General features: G+C 42.2%; 1 pseudogene; it reads left to right on the top strand.

Moving 5' to 3' along the window:
* The first annotated feature begins 4630 nt into the window (after nucleotides 1-4630).
* LOC124998769 lies at nucleotides 4631-8444 on the top strand (annotated as a pseudogene).
* The last annotated feature ends 2365 nt before the right edge of the window (nucleotides 8445-10809 follow it).

The following is a 10809-nucleotide window of genomic DNA, read 5'->3' as shown; positions in this document are numbered from 1 at the left end:
TCATCATCACCATCATCATCATCTTCATCATCATCATCATCACCATCATCATCATCATCATCATCATCATCTTCATCATCATCATCATCATCACCATCATCATCACCATCATCATCATCATCATCATCATCATCATCACCATCATCATCATCACCATCATCATCATCATCATCATCATCATCATCATCATCATCATCATCATCACCTTTATTTCTGGTCCAGATGTTGACGGCCACACAAGCTGCGAAGAGAAACACTAAACCCACGGCGACGATGATGACGCACCACAACCAGTCTGGAAGACAATGAGGACAATGAGGACAATGAGGACAATGAGGACGTCTTATGTCTCATGTTTGAGCTGAGTTTCTGTGTGGAAGGAAGCGTGTTGGGACTTTACTCTTGGATGTAGCGGGAGTTGATGGCGTGTTGATCCCGTCTGATGGACTGAAGGTAAAAAGCTGAACGTCTTCAGTGTCTGTGGACACTCGACACTTAAAGAGCTGAGACCTTGATGCGAAGCCACAATGAGACGTCAGAAACCCGACAGAAGCAGAACAGAAAGACTGGAGTGTTGTTATGTCCTGGTTGTCCTTGTCCACGTCTTGGTCTCTGTACAGCCACATGACTGAATGTCTGCATGGTCCAGACGTCCTCACAGAGCAGGTTAAATTCACCTGGTCAGTGTCACCGTGTTCAGTCACTGGTGCAGATGGTTCAGAACAGAAAGTTAATCAGATTAACTTCATCATTTCAATCAGAATCAGAATCAGAAGAGAAACCAGGATCGTGTGAAACACGACACTGTGTAATGTGTCATAATGTTGTGTGGTTGTGGTGGACGGGTATGTGCCAAGCTGAGTGCTGTTGTAGCATGACTTGTGTTCTTCTAATGAGACTCTGATATTCTGATATAAATACTCACTGGTTACAACAGACAGATCAACCAGAGCATTTGGACCTTGTTGTCGTCCTGATATTAACTGTCTGCAGGTGTAAAGACCAACATCCTCATCTGAGACCTTCTTCATAACCAGGGAACAGTTTGATGTTAGTCTCAGTCTGTCTGGTTTAGATCTGATCTGTCCCAGATTAACCAGCTCTACTGATGTTCTGCTTCCTGAATTAACAAAGATCCAGGTTGTTTTGTCACAGTTACGTTGATCATCAACCACATTCTCACAAGACAAAGTGACGTCGTCTCCGTCTCTGACGGTTAAATAGAGGCCGAACTGTCTGGTCAGAGCTCCTGAGAAAACAGCAGAGACACCAACATGTTTCTGTTAACGTCAGAGTGACTTTCACTTCACACACAACACAAAACAGACACAACAAACAACAAACAAGGTGGCGACGTAGCTGCGTTTCCATCACAGATTTACTCAAATAAAAGTGATTCTTCTGAAATGTGGATAAAGTCCGTTTGCTCTTTGTTGGTGTTTCCAGTGGAAGGTGTTTAGTGATGAGTGATGAGTGAATGATGCAGGGGGTCACGTGACCAGTTCATCTGAACCATCTTTCATATCAGCAGACGAGACTTTACCAGAGTTAAAACCTTTTACTGGAGACATTCATCAGGCTTTTATTTAGCCTCATCATCAGCAGCCTCCCCGTCTCCGTCTCCGTCCCCGTCTCCGTCCTCTTTCCCGCTTTATTCTGTCTGACGGCTGGAAACACCAGGTCCTTCACTTCTTTGTTCTGTTTCCGTCTTGTTGTTTGTTTTCCATAGTTTAAACTGAATAAATTGTGGTCGATTGCTCCACTCAGTCGATAGCATCAGTGCCATTAAAACAGGAAACTGGTGAAACTTAAACATTTGCCCAAAAAGCCACAGTCTATACACTGCCATGAGAACTGTCCGTACGGATCCGATTAGAGTTTAAAATAAAATAAATCAATCAGAGAAAAAGAACCACTCGACATACGGCCAAGTCAACATTTAAACATTAAAACAGAACTTCTAAAAAGGATTAGTTTGAATAAAAAGTCAGGAGTTTGAATAAAGTTACAGCTGTGTTTAATGCTGATCGTCCCGTCACCAGTCGCCACCAACAAGTAGTAAAAACACATTTTAAACCTTAACTTAAAGTGTTTTAATTCATCTGATTCCAAATGAATCTATCATGGAATTTAAATAGAAACCCTTCAGTAGATTTCATCCTGTGTTTGAGGCCGTTACAGCAGCAGGAAGCTCAGTGCAAGATACAAAAAGATGCAAAAAGATACAAAAAGATACAAAAAGATATAAAAAGATACAAAAAGACATAAAAAGACACAAAAAGACACAAAAATACAGACGAGAGAAAATACATAAAATATGTTTTGGTACAAAATCTATTTACATGCTGCATCAGGTTTAAGAATGAACCAGAAGTGTAAATTAGTATTGCATGTAAATGATGGGAGGTGAAGACAGGGATATATGTGTGTATATATTTATATATATATGTATGTACAGATGTTTGTGTTGTTTGTGTCCCAGTGTGAGACTTAGTGAATCTCACCTGTGAACTGAAGCATCAGCATCATCATCATCAGGAGTTTAATCCGTCTGAACTCGTCCATCACGTCTTCCTTGTTCTCAGACTGATGCAGCTTCTGTGATGTGACTTCCTCCCTTCGTCTTTTTATCGTGTGCAGAAAGGAAACGCAGCCGGTCTGATTCTGGGACAACGTCCAAAAAACGCTTTTCTTTGTCCTGAATCTGTCTGCACGTCTAAAAAGACTAATATTTAAGTATCAGAAATGTTTTAAATTGATTAATTGTGACATATTTTATTAGTACATTTTACACTATATATATATATATTTATAAGGGATGAGTGTAGTGGAGTTCATTTTGTATGAAACCTGAATATAATATTAAATATATATGTGTATCTGTTATAGACACACACAAATAAAAAAAAAAATGAGACATGAAACATTGTTTTTTTTATCCCATGTATGAGAAGTTTGTCACAGTGAAGCAGAATTAGACAAAGACAAGAATATATACGAGAAACAATAATGAAAAAAACAATATGTAGATGATGCAATATGTTATTTTCTTCTGGTTCCACTGATAAAAGTCATTATAGGATTCAACCAACACGTTTAAAAAAATAAAAATAAAAAAATCAGGTGAACCCGACAACTTTGATTCCTCCAGAACTAAACCACTTAGAGAGATTCTGAATTCTGTGATAGAAACTTCAGAGTCTGGTCTTTAAAAAGAGACAAAGACCATGCGTCTCCATCCATCACTTCCACCTGCTCCTCCAGAGGAATCCTCAGACGTTCCCGGGCCAGATGACCCCCACACCTCCTTCCAGTGGGACAGGCCCAGAACACCTCTAACAGGAGCATCCTTACCAGAACCACCTGAGCCGCCTCCTCCCAATGAGGAGGAGCAGCGGTTCCACTCTGAGCTCCTCGTCCCATCGTCTCAGCTCTGTCTTCACCACAACAGACCAGTGAAGCTGCTCCGATGCATCCGTCAGGCTCCTGCTCCATCAGGACTCGATGAAGACTCGATAAAGACTCGATAAAGACTTGATGAAGAGTCCTAGGGGGAGGACTTTTCATCCTGTCTATGTGGACGTGGACTATGAAGTCGATCCTCTATGAGGTCCCCCCGCAGGACAGTGTTGTCCCCAGTCAGGACGCAGACACAGACACACTCTCATCACACGGGGCGACGCACCGAGGCTCTGGCCCTTTTCTGGAGACGTGGCCGCATTCAGAGGCTCACTGTTTAAATTCTGTTTGTCTCACTGCTTTGCTGAGCACATTGTGAGACACACAACAAGTTTGTCTGCAACTGTGGAAAAAGTCATGTGTCTGGTGTGGAAACTGTGGCTGGGACGAGCGTGGAAGGAGAAAAGTTTCAGACACTTTCAGAGACCGTCCTCCACTCTAAGTGATGATGTCACACACTGTAGAACGAACAATATGCGCACACACACACACACACACACACACACACACACACACACACACACACACACACACACACAGCTGGAGCTGTAACTGTGGTGTAACATCGTGTCATAGACCATGTCCATGCAGGTTTCTGATGGGCTCCTTATAAATCCCAAACCCGTCCAGGGTCTGTGGGAGGATCCAGGGAGACCTGCACAATATTAGGCAGGTGGTCATAATCTTATGGCTGATTGGTGTATGTATGTATCCCATAAGGACGACATGAGCCATGAACGTAGCAATAAACTATTGTCTAATAATTATCTTTTTTTTCCTGCAGTTAAATAATAAACTCAAAGGAAACTGAACGTTTCATCTCCTGGTGACGTTCATGTGTTTTATGACATGTTTAATAAAACGAGTCCAACCTGATCCTCCTCCTGTTCCCTGTCCAGACCTGTAGCTACTCCACCTCCTCCCTGCTCCTCCTTCTCCTCCACCTCCACCTCCTCTCCAGGCTCCATCTACACAGTAACTCCTTCAACATTTTATTCTTTTATTTCTCTGTTCTGGTAATAAAACTAAAACCTGCTGAGCAGCTCAGACATGATGTGGTGGAGGAGGAGGAGGAGGAGGAGGAGGAGGAGGAGGAGGAGGAGGAGGAGGAGGAGGAGGAGGAGGAGGAGGAGGAGAAGGAGGAGGAGTTCAGCTTCACTCATATTTATCTTTGACTTCCTGAGAAATAACTCTTAAAACAACAACGTGCTGCGTTCACTGCCTCTCAGAAATATCTGATGAAATCGTGGTTTTGACTTTTTTGGTGACAAACATTTAATATTTAACTTTGATGAAGTTTTTACTTCGTCCTAAACTTCGTTCTGACTCTTCCAGACGTGGTTTTCTCGCTGCAGCTGAACTCGTCGCTGCCTGGTTGGTTCTTCAGGTTGGAACATGTTTGTGTGGGAGCGTCCTGTCACAACAACAACCTGTAACATGTAGGAAATCCTGCAGAGCTGCACCTGAAGGCAGCGCGGAGCCAGAGGAGGAGGCGGGGGGAGGTTGATCCGTCAGTCGGACCTGAGCCATGGAGGGACCGGGGCTGTCGGACGAGGCTGCAGCAGCCGCCTGCTCAGAGGGACACCCGTCCACTAAGGTCTGGACCTTCCTTCAAACGTTCCTTCGTTTCATTTTGTCTGTTCAGATCAGGACGGAGGCTGAAACGTAGTCGAGCCTGTCGGCCTGTGTGGCGCCTCCAGGCCCACGCCTCAAATGCTTTGACTCTTAGTGGTGGAGCTGCAGGAACCTCCAGCCTGAGCTCAGCTGAGTCCACGAAATAAAACTGAAAGTCTGAAATCCTGAAATCTCTGCACATGAAGCCTTTAGGTTTTACTGTCGGCTTCCTGGGGAGGAGGTTTATTAGAACCACGTGTGCAGTTTAACTGGTTCTTCTCATGTTAATGATGCATAAAATGTGTCACATCTCATTGTTCCACTGTTTTCACCTCATTCTGTCTTTTAGTGGAGAAGATTTTTGACGGATTGATGCATAAAATGTAGTCGACTGCTTTGACTTCCAGCGAATAGAGCAGCAGAGTCACAGCGTCTGAATAACTCTCAGTGGAAAATGATCCAAAAAATGTGCAAAACAACAAAAAACTGACGGAAATGAGCACAAATACGTCATTAAATCCCCAGAAAAAAGACCAAACTGACTGTAAAGAGACAGGAGACCGACACAGAGATGAGAAATGACACCAGACGAGTCTAAAAAGAACGAGAAGAGAAACAGATTCAGACCCAAAAACACAAATACCTCAAAGAAACAAAAGGAACAGAAACGACTCACAAAAAGCTGCAGACCTCAGATTTTACATTTATGTGTTAGTTCTTTCTTTATGACATGTTGTTTAATTTTAACTGAAAACTTCGACTTTAATTGTTGCCCTGTTCTGTCTGAGGAGTTTTTCCTCTTAGGAAACAGGATTTAATTCTTATTAATGATGATGAAATATTTAGCACAGAAAGACGTCACATAACAAGTTCACTGAGACAAACAGGTGTAAAATAAAATAAAAAGAGACACAGAATGAGCTCAAAAAGAAGGAAAATTACCACAAAGACACAGAAAAGACACAAATGACTTTAAAGTCATGAAAGAAACAAAATGAGTTAAATACTACAAAGAAGAAAAAAACTAGAATGAAACAGAAAAGAATCCGAACATGATTCCAGGTCAACAGGGTTCTGCTTTAGTCTCCTCCTCCTCCTCCTCCTCCACCTCCTCCTCCTCCTCCTCCTCCTCCTCCTCCTCCTCCTCCTCATGCTTGTGTGTCTCTGCAGGACTTCATGATGCAGCAGACGATGCTGAGGGTCAAGGACCCGGTTCGGTCTCTGGACTTCTACACCCGAGTCCTGGGAATGACGTGAGTCCTGGTCCCTGACTCTGGTTCAAACCTCCTCCTCCTCCTCCTCCTCCTCCTCCTCCTGCTCCTCCTCTTCCTCCTCCTCCTCCTCCTCTCCTCCTCCTCCTACCCGTCAGCCTCCTCCTCCTCCCCGCCCTCTCGCTCACCGACTCTCCTCTCTCCTCTCTCCCTCTCTCTGCTCCGTCCTCCTCTAGCTCCTCCTAACGATCTCCCTCTGCGTTCCTCAGGCTGCCCAAAGATCGACTTCCTCAGAGTTCACCTCTACTTCCTGGGCTACGAGGACAAGGAGGACATCCCGGCCGACATCAAGGAGAGGACGGCGTGGACGTTCTCCCGCAGAGCCACGATAGAGCTGACGCAGTACGACAACGCACCACGACACCACAACACACATCCACTAGAAGGCTTTTTAGTCCTTCCTTCCTTCCTTCCTTCCTTCCTTGCCCAGTCATTTATTTTATTTTTTTTAAAGAAAAAGTAAAAACTTCTGAAGGACTAAAATATTTCCAAGCACCACGTATGTTCCATAAGTATGTGGACGCCTGTTTGTCTCCTTTAAGGCAGAAATTAAAGTGTATTTTCAGGCTTTTGTGACACAGTTTTGTCTAACGTCATTGATAATAAATATGATTTCTCTTTCTCTCAGTAACTGGGGCTCACAGCTCGATGAGAACCTGTCGTACCACAGCGGGAACAGCCCACCTCAAGGCTTTGGTGAGAAGTTTAATAAAAGTTAAATTAAGAGACAGAGACAGAGAAGAGGAAGAATTAAATGAAATTAGTGTGGTTGTGTTTGTGTCTGCAGGTCACATTGGAATCTCTGTTCCTGATGTTCAAGCCGCCTGCGAAGTGTTTGAAAGAGAAGGAGCGACGTTCGTTAAGAAACCAGACTCAGGTGATTCTTCTTCTTCTGCAGAAACAAAACCTGCAGCAGTTCATAAATAATAATAATGATGCATTTACAGCCTTCCCTCACACGTTTCCGTGGTTACAGCTGTCTGCCTGTAGAGGGCAGCACAGATCAAGACGATCACAGATGATCAGCCACAACATTATGACCAGTGATTATCTGGTCTGTGGGTGGATGAGAGACATCAGAGAACATTTAGCTCCTCAGAGTTTATGATAGAAGCAGGAAAAGAGGAAGGAGAAGAGGAGGAAGGTAAAGACAAGAATGGTAGCAAGAAGAGAAAGAAGAGGAAAAAGTAGAGGAGGATGAGGAGGGTGAAGAGGAAGAAGAAGAGCAGGAAGGTCAGGAGAACCGAGACAGTATCAGTGGGGTATAATGTCATCATAATGTTATGGCTGATGGGTGTATAACTATTGTCACAGACTTGAATCTTTTCAGGAGATGAACCAATAAATGACTTTAGAGCTGGTCCTGGGAATAATAATAATGATAATAATAATAATAATAATAATAATAATAATAATAATAATAATAATAATAAAATAAATACAATAATAACATTAATGACCGTTTCTAACCTGTTCCCTCGTCTCAGGTAAAATCAAGGACCTGGCCTTCATTCAGGACCCAGACGGATACTGGATCGAGATCTTGAGTCCGGCCTCCATGACCTCCACCCTGTTGCCTTCAACATCTGTAAATTAACTCTTTATTCTGCAGCTCCAGTCGCCATGACAACGTTCTTATGCTGAACTCAATTTAATAACAATTGAATCTGTTGAGACTTTAAATCTGAGTAGAAACAGAAACTCTCACCGTTTATTTGTCTCAGTGGAGCAGAATTAGGATGAAAATATACAAGAATCAATAAGAGTCAATGTCAAACTAGAAAGAACGTACAAGAATATAACAGCGTCTGGTCGTCAGTACATACAGGGTGGGCGGGGAATTAAAAAAAAAAATGGAATATGATACAATAAGGTATTAAATGTGGACAGTGATGTAGTTAAAATGTCAATTAATATGAATTTAGTTGAATTTGTCTTAACTTGGAAACGTGAGTTAAATTATTGAGGAACTGTGAGTTGATGGGATGAGTTTTCTTTGATGGATGACGTCACATAATAAGTTGTTTAACTCAAGTTTAACTGAAAAAATAAATAAATAAATGACTGAATTCAAAATTAAATAAAAAAGTAAAAATAAAATAATAAGTTTGTATGTTTTTTTTTAGACTCTGGTATCAGATAAAACCTGAACCAGACCCACATTTATTCACCTGTGTCAAGGGAAGCCACACCCACTGTTTGGCTTCAGCCAATCAAATCATAGTATCATAGTCGTCATCATCCTCAAGCCACTGGATGAAATGAGGAGGTTTTTCAGACGTATTGATATAAAAGTTTATCCTTAAAGTGGAGTGGAAACTTTTTTTTTTTTTTAAATTTCCGGTCATGTGACAGCTCATTCAGTGAACACGGACTTTCATTGGTTGATTTGTTTCTTTATTTAAGTCCTACAGAGACTCTACACAGTTTACATTTAAACAATTCAAAGATGGCGACGCCTCCATCACCCACTGGTTCTGGGTGTTTGTCTCTGTTCTGGTTTTACCAGGCTAATGTTTTTAGCCGTTGTTAGCGCGACATGGGGCTTGTAGTTCCCACATAACACAAGAAAAACTCAAATTACACTGTAACAGCATTTCAACGTACGTATGTGGGAAAATACTCTAGTGCAACGAAAACTAACTAATCAGAAGAGCTAATAAACAGAATATCACAGGAGTCACTGTTTACACACGGGGCGGCCATCTTGGATTCTACGAGTTTCTGAGGGGGGAAATTTGACTTCAGCGTCGTTTCAAAAATTCCAACTCGGAACTCGGAAATTCCGACTTCTGAGCACAAATGGAACTGACTGTTCATGTCTGAGATTCAGAATCCAACGGGTGACGTCACGATGGGTTTGTCCATAGTCTAAAAAGTCAGTGCTAAAACATAAGTCTCCTCCTTAGAGAACCAACTGTATCGCACTCAGACTAAATAAATCAGGATTCTTCCCCTGAACTTCGGGCAATGAAACAAGTTCATCTTCAACAGCGTCAAAATTACAAAGAGCAGCTGGACTTTATCCAAATCTCAGAAATCTCATTTTATTTTGAGATAAACTTTGAGTGTTGATGCAGAGACTTGGTTTGAGCGTCCTCCAGGTTCCCGTCCTCCTCTCTGAGCCTCTGTCTCCGTCTCCATGTCCAACTCTGACCTCGGCTCATGTCACCTAATTCACCGGCGGCCACTTCAAAGCGGCGTCCCGGCGTGAGAACCGTGTCGTCTGACCGGGGCTGGATTTACGGCCCAGGACTCGTTCCCAGGCCTGTCAGCCTCTAATCCTCCATTCAGCTGGAAGTGACGGCGCTTTCTTCTCTGGGAGGATTTAACGGCTGCAACAGTGATTTCAGGGAGTAAATCAACTGGGAGACGAAGGCTGGAGCTGGGAGGAGTGGATCAAACGCTCTCTGGCTCCTCACACATTCCTCCAACATTCAGACACGTCTCCATCCATGGGGGGCACGTTTTATCAAGACTTTACTCAAGTAGTTGCTTAAAATGTTCAGAAGAACACGGAAAAAAAAACCCTCCAGAACATGAGGACGGTCATTAAAACGACGAGTCACTAAAACTCATTTTAGCTCAGGGGCCACATTCATTCAGCCCAGTTTGGTCCAAAGGGACTCGACCAGTAACACAACAGAATAATAACTTAACTTACAAGTAACGACGACTCCAGACTGGTTCCATTCGTTTTAGTGCAAAGAAGAACAAGGAACGTGGGAGAATGTTAACGTTTAATAAACTATCCTTCCCATCGCCGATACCGATACGTTTTTTCTTGTAATGTCATGATTTTGACTTCGTAGTTTTGCCTTTAGTCCGTTGATTATGATAAAACACAAGACAAATATTTGAGTCAAATAAACCTGTTTCTATTAACTAATTACAAGATAAAACAATTTAACTAATCTTTTCCTGCACATAATTGTTTCAGAGAAAAAGGTAATATATATATATATATATATATATATATATATATATATATATATATATATATATATATATATATATATCTGCTTGGATGGACTTTGGTACAATTTGCAGCATCATGTAGACGTTGTACTTGCTGACTGATTGGTTTTCATGGTGTTGTGTCTCTGTCTCGTACAGTAGCAAAGGACGGAGGACACTAAGGGAACAAAGTGACTTGAATAAAAACCAGAATGTGAGGTGTTGCAGGGATGATGGTGAAATCCAAGGACACAAATCTAATCCTGGAGGAAACTGGAAACTGGGAACTCGCGATGTGTTGGTCGATACCGAAATATCGATACTTTTGATACTTCAGTCATTGGAGGTAGGAACACAGTGGAAAGTAACTAAACTATTGAGTTGTGGCAATTCAACAAACCTCAGGTTAAACCACAACACAGAACACGACGCATTTATGAGGAGGACAGAAGAGAACAGAGACACATTTAAGATGAAAGGTTTCATTTTATAGTAGTTCTTCATAGTT

This window comes from Mugil cephalus, chromosome 21 (genome assembly GCF_022458985.1).
Source record: "Mugil cephalus isolate CIBA_MC_2020 chromosome 21, CIBA_Mcephalus_1.1, whole genome shotgun sequence".
Lineage (NCBI taxonomy): Eukaryota > Metazoa > Chordata > Actinopteri > Mugiliformes > Mugilidae > Mugil > Mugil cephalus.
This window is presented reverse-complemented; position numbering and strand designations above follow the sequence as displayed.